The sequence below is a fragment of the Lithobates pipiens genome, unplaced genomic scaffold (assembly GCF_037356315.1).
Source record: "Lithobates pipiens isolate NorthernLeopardFrog02 unplaced genomic scaffold, aLitPip1_a1.2 Scaffold_18, whole genome shotgun sequence".
Taxonomy (NCBI): Eukaryota; Metazoa; Chordata; class Amphibia; order Anura; family Ranidae; genus Lithobates; species Lithobates pipiens.
In genome coordinates this window covers 320,180,243-320,191,823 of record NW_027507758.1, presented here as the reverse complement: position 1 = coordinate 320,191,823, position 11,581 = coordinate 320,180,243, and positions in this window count along the sequence as shown.

The following is an 11,581-nucleotide window of genomic DNA, read 5'->3' as shown; positions in this document are numbered from 1 at the left end:
GTTCCTTATACCCCTATGACCCAGGGTGGAGTTCTGTTCGGGCGCGTCACCGTCCATCTCGCCTATCACTTGCGAGGTGAATACTAGACATGCCCCGAGGACCCTGCTCTCCCCCCCACCGCCCCTCCATCTCCCCCCCCCGCCAAAATAAAAGGGGGGGGAGGAAGGGGGGGGACGTGAGGGGAAAACAGCCCGAGGACGTATCTCGTAAATCATTTAGCCTGACGGCTGTTTTCAACGTTCCTCTCCCTCCCATACCAGAGAGGAAAGGAGCTTCACTCACCCCCCAACCGTCTCCCCCCCCATCACCCCATTACACCCCCACCGCAGGGACCGGGATATCCAATATTTTACAAAATTCTGGTACGTCCTTTATATATCTAAGTCTCCCAGTCCGTCCATTTTTCCTGCCCATAAGGCATGCAGGAAAGCCCCAATTATACTGCACCCCATTCTCCTTCAAAACAGTCAAGATCGGTTTTAAAGTTCTTCTTCTTTTCATGGTGTCTGGAGCTAAATCTTGAAATATCTGTATTTCCTTTCCTTCATATATAATTGGCGTTTTGACTGAGTAGGTTCTTGACCTCTTTTTGCTGGAAACGCACTATTATATCTCGTGGAATATCTTGCGAAAGTTGTTTTGGTTTTCTTGGGCGGTATTACCTTTCAATATTTATTGGATTAGTTATTTCTTTATTCATCAAAGGATTACATATCCTTTTTATTATTTCTGTCAAATCTTCTTGCTGTTCATTATCCGGGACACCACAAATTCTTATATTTTTCTTTCTTTCCCTGTTTTCCTGATCCTCCATTTTATAAGCTTGCTTTTGTTGTCCTTTTTTTTAAAGTAATTATTTCAGCTTCTAATTTCTTTATTATATTTGCTTCTTTCTCAACTTTTTTTCCATTTCTTCAACACGGTCCAAAACGTGCGCAAGATTCTTATGCACTCTGTTCATTTCCTTTTTCATGGAGTTTTCCAGTGCTGCAAACATTGAAATTATTTCAATTTTTGTGGGTAATGCTGTGGGATTTTCTTCCTGTAACAATTGCAAGTGTGTGGGCTGTATTTCCTCAATTTCATGAATCGGGTCAGCCGATTGATCCATCTCTACCTCCAGCACCGTCTCCTGGGCTTGCGGGGAGTTGTTTTGGGGCTGTGGTTTATTTTTTTCCCCTCCTTTCTTTATCCTTTTTGTCTTTATTTTCTGCTATGGTACTTCTTGTTTGCAGATACTTTTCTTGTTGTAATTTCTCTGCGCCCCCCGATTGCGTAAGAAATTTGTTCATGGGGCCAGGACTTACTACCAGGCTCCGCGGGGGTGATTTAGGGATTGTCCCGGTCTTAGACGTCTTCCCTTTCATTTTCTGGATTTTTTATCCACAAGACCCCCTAAAATATTATACCACGCCTCCGGCTCTGTTTATCTAGTTATAGTCTTTGGGATACCTTGTATCTAATAACGGACCTCAGCCCAGGTCTCGTATGTCACCGCAGGAGCTGTTTTCAAAGTAATTTTAGCCAGATTATTTCCCACCACGTTGAAACAACCCAGTTAGTGTCAAGTACCCAATGTCCACCTGCTATGGGGTTTCCTCCCGGCAACAATCCCCACGTGAACCACTTTACTCTTAAATAGTATGTTAGAAATGCAGTCACTTGTACCGCTTATACCAAAGCTGTTGTTGGACTGGTTGCAGCCATCCTTTAAGAAAGGAAGTATCATACAAAAAGGAAACAAAATAAGCACCGATCAAATGTCACTCTTTGCCCCATTCAGCATCAATCGTGTTTAAAAAAAAAAAAAAAATTATCCATGTAATGAATTTTCCTTGGATTGCATTACTGAGATTGTCAGTTCAAAACTCCACCAACACAGCACAATTCAAATGGGGAGTCAATCTCTGTTACCACACTGTTTTTACAGCATTTGGGCTGAAGCTACTCATATGCCTTTAAGACAAGCATTCAAAATACGGAAGGAAACAAGAGAATTCTCCAGTGCATCGCTGTTTCTTTCTATTCCATTATTTGAACCATCTTTCCTCTCTTGCCCTCTGCCTGGGATCTCTTTGTTACAGTCTTTCAGGTATATATGTAATTATAGTTCCATACCTGCTCCTATGGTTTTCAGGCTCTGCTCAAACAAACTTTCATTGCAATAGAAGGGCTCCTCTAACTGGTATCACCCTCCTTCACCGCCAGAGGGCACCAGACACCGCCGTATCCTTCCTATTAAGCTCCGCTCGAGACTCTGTGCCTTCACCGTCCGACCTCGTAGCAGGCTCGGCAGTGTTCGTCACGGTCCTCCGACACCGCAGGAACGCCGCCCACCTCCACGCCAGATCTTCAGAGCGGTATAGTATGCCGCACAAATTTCAAGCACCCCGAGATAGGGGGCAGTGGGGGAGCGGGGGGAAGCTATCACAGCTCAGCCATGACAGCTCTCAAGCCCAGCATAGCTGCTGTCTCGGGGCAGCACGGAGGGAGCCGCGATCCACGTCCGCATACCTAGGTGTGTAGACGCACCCTCTCGAGTCTCCTCCCCCTCATCAGCCCACCTGGGCAAAGACTCTTTCATCCGACATCCCCTGGGCTGAACAACTTAAGAGGCATGCTGAAGCAGGAACTTCTAGAAAGGATTTGATGGAGACCTTTTCTACCCTTCTAAAAGCAGTAAGATATAGTATATGTTGAATGCATCAGCAGAGTACATCTGGGTGTTGGCAAGATCATCGGCTCGCATTAACCTAGCCAGACGAATGATATGGCTCAAAACATGGTCGGGGGACTTAGCGTCGAAAGACTCAGTTAGACTTACCGGTGACGGTATTTCTAAGAGCCTTTCAGGACAACCCCGGAGAGAGTGTAGCTCCACCTTGCAATCAGGAAACACATGCCCACTTTAAAAACACCTCCTCTTCCTCCATGGCTTCAGTTATTGTGGCCTTCCGACGCTGGAAAACAAAGCACAGAAAGCACAACACCATGGTAGAACTTAATACATTTACTAAGCATAACCTAGGGAGGGAAGTAACGGTTGTCCTGAAAGGCTCTTAGAAATACCGTCACCGGTAAGTCTAACTGAGTCTTTCTCAAATCGCCTTTCAGGACAACCCCGGAGAGGATAACCGAGAAACTTACCCTAGGGCGGGACTACTGCCTGCAGTACCTTCCTGCCGAAGGCCTGATCTGCTGCAGACAGTAGATCTAACCGGTAATGCCGGAGAAATGTCGAATAACTGGACCAAGTGGCAGCCTTGCAGATTTGTTCAGGCGTGGCACCGGCCCTTTCAGCCCAGGAAACTGCCGTGGATCTAGTAGAGTGGGCAGCAATACCTGAGGGAGGTATTTCTCCTTTTGCTTTATAGGCTTCTGTTATAGCCAACTTAAGCCACCTACCCAGCGTACTTTTAGAAGCTTTCTCCCCCTTGCGTGATCCAGAAAATATCACAAAGAGGGCGTTTGATTTTCTAAATTCTTTAGTAACTTTCAGAAACTGTAAAAGACATCTTCTCACATCCAATGTGTGAAAAACTTCCTCTCCTGCATTTGCTGGGCTTGCAGAGAATGTAGGTAACACTATTTCCTGTGATCGATGGAAAGTTGAGGATACTTTCGGTAGGAATGCTGGATCCGTCCTCAGTACCACCCTGTCCTGATAAATTCTAAGGAAGGGTTCTGTAATAGCTAGAGCTTGGAGCTCGCTGACTCTCCTGGCCGAGGTGATGGCCACCAAAAAGATTGTTTTTAAAACCACCTTCTGCAAAGAAGCTTCCTGTAAGGGTTCAAACGGTGCTCCCGAGAGACCCTGTAAAACTGTAGACAAATCCCAACTGGGAAAGTCTTTAAGGGCTACTGGTCTATTTCGAGCAAGAGCCCTAAAAAATCTAGAAATTAAAGTTTCTTTAGATAAAGTCTTTTCAAAGAAAACTGATAAGGCAGCCACCTGAGTCTTCAGGGTACTGGCTGCGAGACCCTTCTCCATTCCTTCATGGAGAAACTCCAAGACGGACACCGTGCTCTTGACCTTGAGTTCTCTAGAACTGCACCAGGAGTTGAACTTTTTCCAGACCTTCATGTAAATTGCCTGTGTAACTGCCTTCCTACTGGACAGCAGGGTCTTTACTACTTTATCTGAGAGACCTTTAGCCTTTAACAGGTCCTCCTCAGAAACCAGGCGGTTAGCTGCAGGAGTTCCACTTCTGGATGACTTACTGTCCCCTGGGATAACAGATCTTTTCTGAGTGGTAACCTCCATGGGGGCTTCGAGGCTAGGTTTCGAAGACCCGCGAACCAGGGTCTTTTTGGCCAAAAAGGAGTGACTAGTATTAAGTCTGTCCTTTCTTCCCTGAATTTCCTCAGTACTAGTGGAATTAGAGGAAAGGGGGGAAAGGCATAGCACAGCTGGTAATGCCAGGGGTGAGCGAATGCATCCAACCCTATTGCTGCATCTCCTCGGTGAAGAGAAAAGAATCTGTCCACCTTTGAGTTCTGCTGGCTGGCAAAAAGGTCTACCTGAGGAACCCCCCAGGCCTCGGAGATCATCAGGAACACTTCCTGATTCAGACTCCATTCTGCCTCTAGCAATTTGCGCCTGCTTAGGAGGTCCGCAAACAAATTCTGAGAGCCCTTCAGATGCACTGCCGATAGTGAGGCTGTGTTCTGTTCTGCCCAGGCTAACAACAGATTGGCCAGCTCCATCAAGCTCCTGCTTCTGGTTCCCCCTTGCTTCATAATGTAGGTAACCGCTGTTGTGTTGTCTGACAACACCTGAACATGGTGACCTCTCAAACTCTGCTGAAATGCCACTAAACCCAGAAAGATCGCCTTCAACTCCCTCCAGTTGGATGATCTTTGAGCTTCCTGTTTGGACCAGACCCCCTGAGATGTCTGACCATCCAGATGGGCTCCCCAGCCCCAGGCACTTGCGTCTGTAGTAAGGCGCTTGTCCACAGGAAAGGTCCACACCAGGCCCCTTGAGAGGTTTGCCTGGTCTCTCCACCACCAAAGAGCCCTTTTCGTCTTTGACGAAATTTTTAGCTGTTTTTCCAAAGGATCCTGATGGGACCAGCTTGACAGAACCTCCCTCTGAAGGGGTCTGGAATGGAACCTGGCCCACTGAACAGCCGGGATTGCTGCCGTAAGCAGGCCCAGAACTGCCATAGCCATCCTGACTGAGACTGTCTGGTTGCTCTGTATCCGCTGTACAGCTAGCTGTAACTTTTCCTGTTTTTCCAACGGCAGGAAAACTTTCTGGAGAATCGAATTTAATGTATACCCCAGAAATTTCATTTCCTGTGAGGGGGTCAGGATTGACTTCTCTAGGTTTAGAAGCCATCCCAGGCCCTCGAGGTGAGACTGGGCCCTCTGGAGATTGACTAGGGCCTGCTCCCTGGAGTCTGCAAAAAACAAAAGGTCGTCCAGATAAGGAACGACTGGAATCCCCTTCAATTTCAGGGGTTCCAAAGCCTCTGCCATAATCTTCGTAAAGACCCTGGGAGAGGACGAGAGTCCGAACGGCAGAGCCCTGAATTGGAGGTGCCATACCGAACTCCCTACCTTCAATGCCAGGCGCAGGAACTGCTGCGATGCCTGATGAATTGGTATATGAAGGTAGGCATCCCCTAGGTCCAGGGATGCCATGAAGCATTCTGGGGTCAACAGCTTTGTGATGGAGAAAATTGTATCCATCCTGAAATGTTTGTACCGAATGAACCTGTTCAGGAATTTCAGATTCAGGATTAGACGGTACTTCCCTGAGGGTTTTTTCACCAGAAAAATATGTGAATAAAAACCCCCGCCCTGCTGGTTTACTGGGACTTGAATCAGAACCTCTTGCTGTATCAGCTCCTGTAACAACAGCTTCATTGCAGAGGCCTTCTCCTGATCCCTTGGCAATGTTGTCACATAAAACCTGCTCGGGGGTAGTTCTGAAAACTCCAACCTGTACCCCTGATTGACAACGCTCTTCACGAACAGATTTGGAGACAGCCTGTCCCATTGTTCGCGAAAAGCTGACAGTCTCCCCCCCACTGGGGAGATATTGTCACTTGTTCTTAGGGGACTGCTCTGGGGGAGATCTAAAGAGGACTCCACCCCTGCCTTTGCCCTTCTGTGAACCCCATCTGCTCTTGTGCTCCTGGTCTTTTTTATGGGACTGCTGAAAAGCACGAAAATTCTTTTTAGCAATCTGCTTTTTCTTAACTGGAAAAGCCTTCTTTTTATCGGCTGTTCTATCCAGCACAGACTCTAAATCAGGACCAAAGAGCAAGTCACCCGAGAAGGGAAGACCACACAGCTTGACCTTAGAGGCAGTGTCCCCATACCATGTTTTCAGCCAAACTGCTCTCCTGGCTGAATTTACAAGAGCCGAAGACCTAGCGGCCAGTTTAACTGATTCTGCTGATGCATCCGCCATGTATTTGACTGCATTCAGGATCAGTGGAAAGGACTCTAAGAGATCCTTGCGGGGTGTCCCCGCCTCAATATGGCTCTTCAGCTTCTCTACCCAACATTCCAGATTCCTGGCCACCACCGTAGCTGCCATTGCTGGTTTTAGACTGACTGACGCAGCATCCCAAGCTTTTTTAAGGATGGAGTCAGCTTTTTTGTCCATTGGGTCTTTAAGGATCCCCATATCTTCAAAGGCTAGATCCGTTCGTCTGGATACCTGCGAGAAAGCTGCATCGACTCTGGGTTTCTTGTTCCAAACCTCTGAGTCCTTATCTTCGAAGGGAAACCTTCTTTTGAGAGCTTTAGAGAAGAAAGGGGCTTTTTCTGGGTCCTTCCACTCCTTTCTCACTGAGTCTGAGAGGACCCTGTGGACAGGAAAAACTCGCCGTTTTGTTTCGTCCAACCCCTGGTACATTTTGTCATGAACTGACAGTTGTACTTTTTCTTCCTGAATTTCTAGAGTAGTGTAGATTGCTTTTAAAATATCATCTACTTCCTCTAGTGATAGCTTGAATTTGGAGCCCCTGCTATCTTCTTCCTCTTCCTCCTCCTCAGAATCCCTGAAGGAGATGAGAGTACTACCCCCTTCGTCTCCAGACTCTTCAGTTTCCACCTGTCTGGATGACGACGCCCTGGGGCTGGGCGGTAAGTTCTGAGGCTCGGTCTGTGCGGGAGGGTTTTGTATCAGGATGGACTTGACTGAACTCAAAGAGTTTGTCAGCTCTTTAACCGAAGAAAACAAATCCTTATATTGTTGAGATGTTTCCTCTTCCATCAATTCTCTGATACAATTTCTGCACATTGCCTTCTGCCATGAATCTCTGAGGGGGGTTTTGCAAGAAGGACATTTTCTCTGACCTGGTCTAGCTTTTCCTAGTGATTTTTCCTGAAACGACATACAGGTTTAATTCACTAAAAGCTCTCAACAACCAGTTGCTTAACACCAAGCCAGTGCAGAGACCCACCACCAAACAGACCTACTAGTGAGACCCCAGAACTAGGCTGCAAAAGGTCAGAGCGAAGTCCACCTCTGACCTGCAGCGACAGGCCCCCAAGAGGGGGGAACAAACAAAGACATACCCACAGTAAAGCAGAGGGTGCCAGTGCACCTTACGTACCTGGGCTGGACCGGTGCTGGGGGCGCCTGTCTCCGCCATAGCTGGCTTGCACTCTTCCATCGTTTGAGTGAGGCAGCTATTTTACAAACAGCTCTCATTTTAAATTTTCCCGGCCGCCGCGTCATCAAGGCCGGCCGGAAGCGGAAGCACACGGTCACCTGACCCGCCCCATGACCCCTGCGTTCCAGGCGCTGAACCACGGCGCCACGCCCCCTCAGAGCGCCCGCGCGTCACCGTGAACGACGCCGTCGCCGCCCGGGACCCGGCGCCGAAAACGGAGCCATGCCGCTGACCTGCAGCGGCCTCCGCCAGCAACAGAGCCCTCCCTGCGCTAACAAGCGGACACCGGGCACCCGACGCCGGCACTCCGAGGGTCCTTACTCCCGTGAGATGGCGGGACCAGGAGCTCCAGGAGTCCTCTCCCCGTGGAGATGCTGCTGGGGGTCAAAGAGAAACAACCTGCAACAAAAGGTAAGCCTTACTCCCCTGCAGAGAGTGTAGCTCTCCCTGGTTCAGGCACATGCTTCCTCCAAGGAGGAAACACAATAACTGAAGCCATGGAGGAAGAGGAGGTGTTTTTAAAGTGGGCATGTGTTTCCTGATTGCAAGGTGGAGCTACACTCTCTCCGGGGTTGTCCTGAAAGGCGATTTGAGAAAGTTAAGCTGTGTGGGATTCCCTTTCTGGGGACTTACTCTTTGGTCCAGAGCTGGAAACAGTGCTAGATAGGATGGTGGATAGGAAGAAAACCTTCCCTTTAGAAAAGGAATGCTCTGCAAAGGAAGAATTGTCTTCTTTTTACAGCCCCAAAAGGATAAAGAGCAAGATGAGCATGGAACCCCCAGAGAGGTAGAGGAGGCATGCTCTTCATGCCTCCAGAGCAATCCTCTATAAAAAATAAAAAAAAAATAAAACAAAAAAGACGGCAGGCCAATTTCAGGGGGAGGGAGGCTTCGAGCCTGCCTTCCTTCCTCATTGGGAAGAGGCAACAATCGAGCCTCTTTGTCCAGAACACCATCAAGCAGATTCTTTGTGACCAATCTCCCAAAAGATCAGGAAAAGACCCTGGCTATGACATTCTTCTTAGAGGAGCTAATCCAACAGGAGGTCATCATTCAGGTCCCCAGGAAGCAGGAGGGCTTGGGGTTTTACACTTACATCTTCTTAGTCATGAAACCATCTGGAAAATTCCATCTGATTTTGAACTTAAAAATGTTAAATGGGTCCATCATGTACAAACACAATATTCTCAGGAAGCTGCTTACTTTGGGATGCTTCATGGCGTCAACTGATCCTCAAGACGCATACTTACACATTTCCGATAACACATTCATCACAGAAGTTCCTGTGTCATGTCTGGCAGTCAACTTGGGGAAGATATGGCACCTACAGTTCAGGGCATTGCTTTTTGGCCATCATCTTCACCTAGGGTGTTCCCCATGGTGATGGGAGAGGCTTTGGAACCCCTGAGGCTGAAAGGGATCACCATTGTTACCTACCTAGATGACCTATTGCAGTTTGCAAAGTCCAAAGGCCAGTTGTTGACCAATCTACAAGTAATGCAAGTTCATCTCTGGAAGCTTGGTTGGCTTTTGAATCAGGAAAAATCTGGTCCCAATCTGAGGCGTTCTATGATACGATATAGAGATTCAGTGCAGCAAAAGCTAGTTCAATCCAATCGTTCAGTGTTCGTGCGAGTGGCAGTTCTGGGGCTACTCTCCTAAGGAGGCGCTAGAAAAGCAGATCAGGATTGTAGCAAGGGCAAGAAGGTCCTCGTGGTTGTGGAGAGACCAGGGGAATCTGTCAAGGGTTCTCCCTTGGTCTTTTCCCATGGCTAAATGTCTAACAAGTCGCAAGTGCGTGGGGATGTACGTCGGCAGAATGGCACGGACAGGCATATTGGCGTACAGGTACGTCCAATCTTCAATGCCGCTCTGCCATTGCGCGCCAGTCGGGATCCCGGTGAGTCCGGTCGCGGGTCCCGCGGACTCTATCGCCGCGGGCATACCCACGATCGTCTCACCGTGTAAACAGCATTTCCCCATTCTGCCTAGCAACTAGTGACGCTGATCTCTGCTCCATGTGATTGGAGCAGAGATCAGCCCCCACACAGTAACACACCCCTAGGAACACTTAACCCCTACACTGCCACCCACTGGTTAACCCTTTCACTGCCAGTGTAATTTACACAGGAATCACTGCATTTATATAGCAGTGATTGCTGTATAACTGACATTGGTCCCAAAAATGTCCGATGTGTCCGCCGTCAGAATATATTAAACAAATAAAATAAAAAAAAAAAAAAAAAAAAAAAAAAAAAAAAAAATCGCTGATCGCCGCCATTACTAGTAAAAAAAATTAATAAAAATGCCATAAAACTATCCCCAATTTTGTAAACGCTATAACTTTTGTCGCAAACCAATCGCTTATTGCGATTTTTTTTTACCAAAAATATGTAGAAGAATACGTATCGGCCTGAACTGAGGGGAAAATTTTTTTTTTTTTTTTTTTTTATATATATATTTTTGGGGGATATTTATTATGACAAAAAAGTAAAAAAAAAAAAAAAAAAAAAAAAAAAAAGCGTTTTTCAAAATTGTCACTCTATTTTTGTTTATAGCACAAAAAATTAAAAACTGCAGGGGTGATCAAATACCACCAAAAGAAAGCTCTATTTGTGGGGGGAAAAAAACAAAAAAACGTCAATTTTGTTTTGGAGCCACGTCGCACGACCGCACAATTGTCAGTTAAAGCGACAGTGCCGAATTGCAAAAAGTGGTCTGGTCTTTGACCAGCAAAATGGTCCGGTCTGTAAGTGGTTAAATGGAGCTAGCCTGTCAGATTCTAACCTAGGCCAAAACAAATCTAGCCTCTCTGTCAGCAGTCCACTTAAAGGGCTTTTAAAGCAGAAGAAAGGTGACAGAATCAGACTTCCTGATTCAGGGCCCACTCGTTATGATGATTGCAGAGGCATGGGGTCTATATCAAGAAGATCTCTTCACAAGTTGGGAATATGCAAAGACACCTGCATCTTTTCCCCCCACAAAGAAGCATTGAGGTTAGACACATTGGCATAATCGATGGGCTAACCCTCTGTCCTATGCATTTCCCCTGTTCCAGTTAATCCCACTAGTCCCGTCAAAGGTGTTGGAGGACTATACTAATCTAGTCTTGATCACTCCTTTGTGGCCTAAGAGGCCATGGCTTTCAATGCTTCTGAATCTGTCAAAGCAACCCCCACCCCACAAAAAGCAGGAAGGTGGTGACCAGGGCAATATACTTCAAAGTATGGAAGTGTTATAATTGATGGTATTCTGGCAAGAGTTTTTATTTTTAAAGTATCATTTCACTTTTACAGTTTTTGTATGAGGCAATGGAGAAAGCACCCTCAAGGTGAAAGTTGTGGCTCTAGCAGCCTTCTTAGACAGAACCCTATTTTAGGAAATGTGTAGTTTTTTTAACCACTTCAGCCCTGGAAGGATTTACCCACTTACTGACAAGGCCATTTTTGCAATACAGCACTGCATTGCTTTAAATGACAATTGCACAGCCATGTAAAGTTGTACCCAAACAAAACTTATGTCTTTTTCCCCCACAAATAGGAGCTTTCTTTTGGTGGTATTTGATCACCTCTGCAGTTATTGTTTGCGCTATAAACAAAAAAAAAAAAAAAAAGAGCCACAATTTAAAAAAATAAATAAAAAAAACACACCAAATGTATTCCTTGGTTTAGGCCAATGTATTCTCCTACATATTTTTGATTAAAAATAAAAATCCCAATAAGCATATATTGATAGGTTGTAGACACAACTTTTGCACAAACCAAATGTGATAGATATAGATAGGGACTTTTTTTTTTTTTAATTGTTTTTACTGGTAATGGCGGCACCTCCGATTTTTAGCAGAATTGGGACATTGCGGTGAACAAATCTGACCCAAAAGTGACACTTTTTGGGGACCAGTGACACCAATACAGTGATCAGTGCTAAAAAAATATAAATAAAA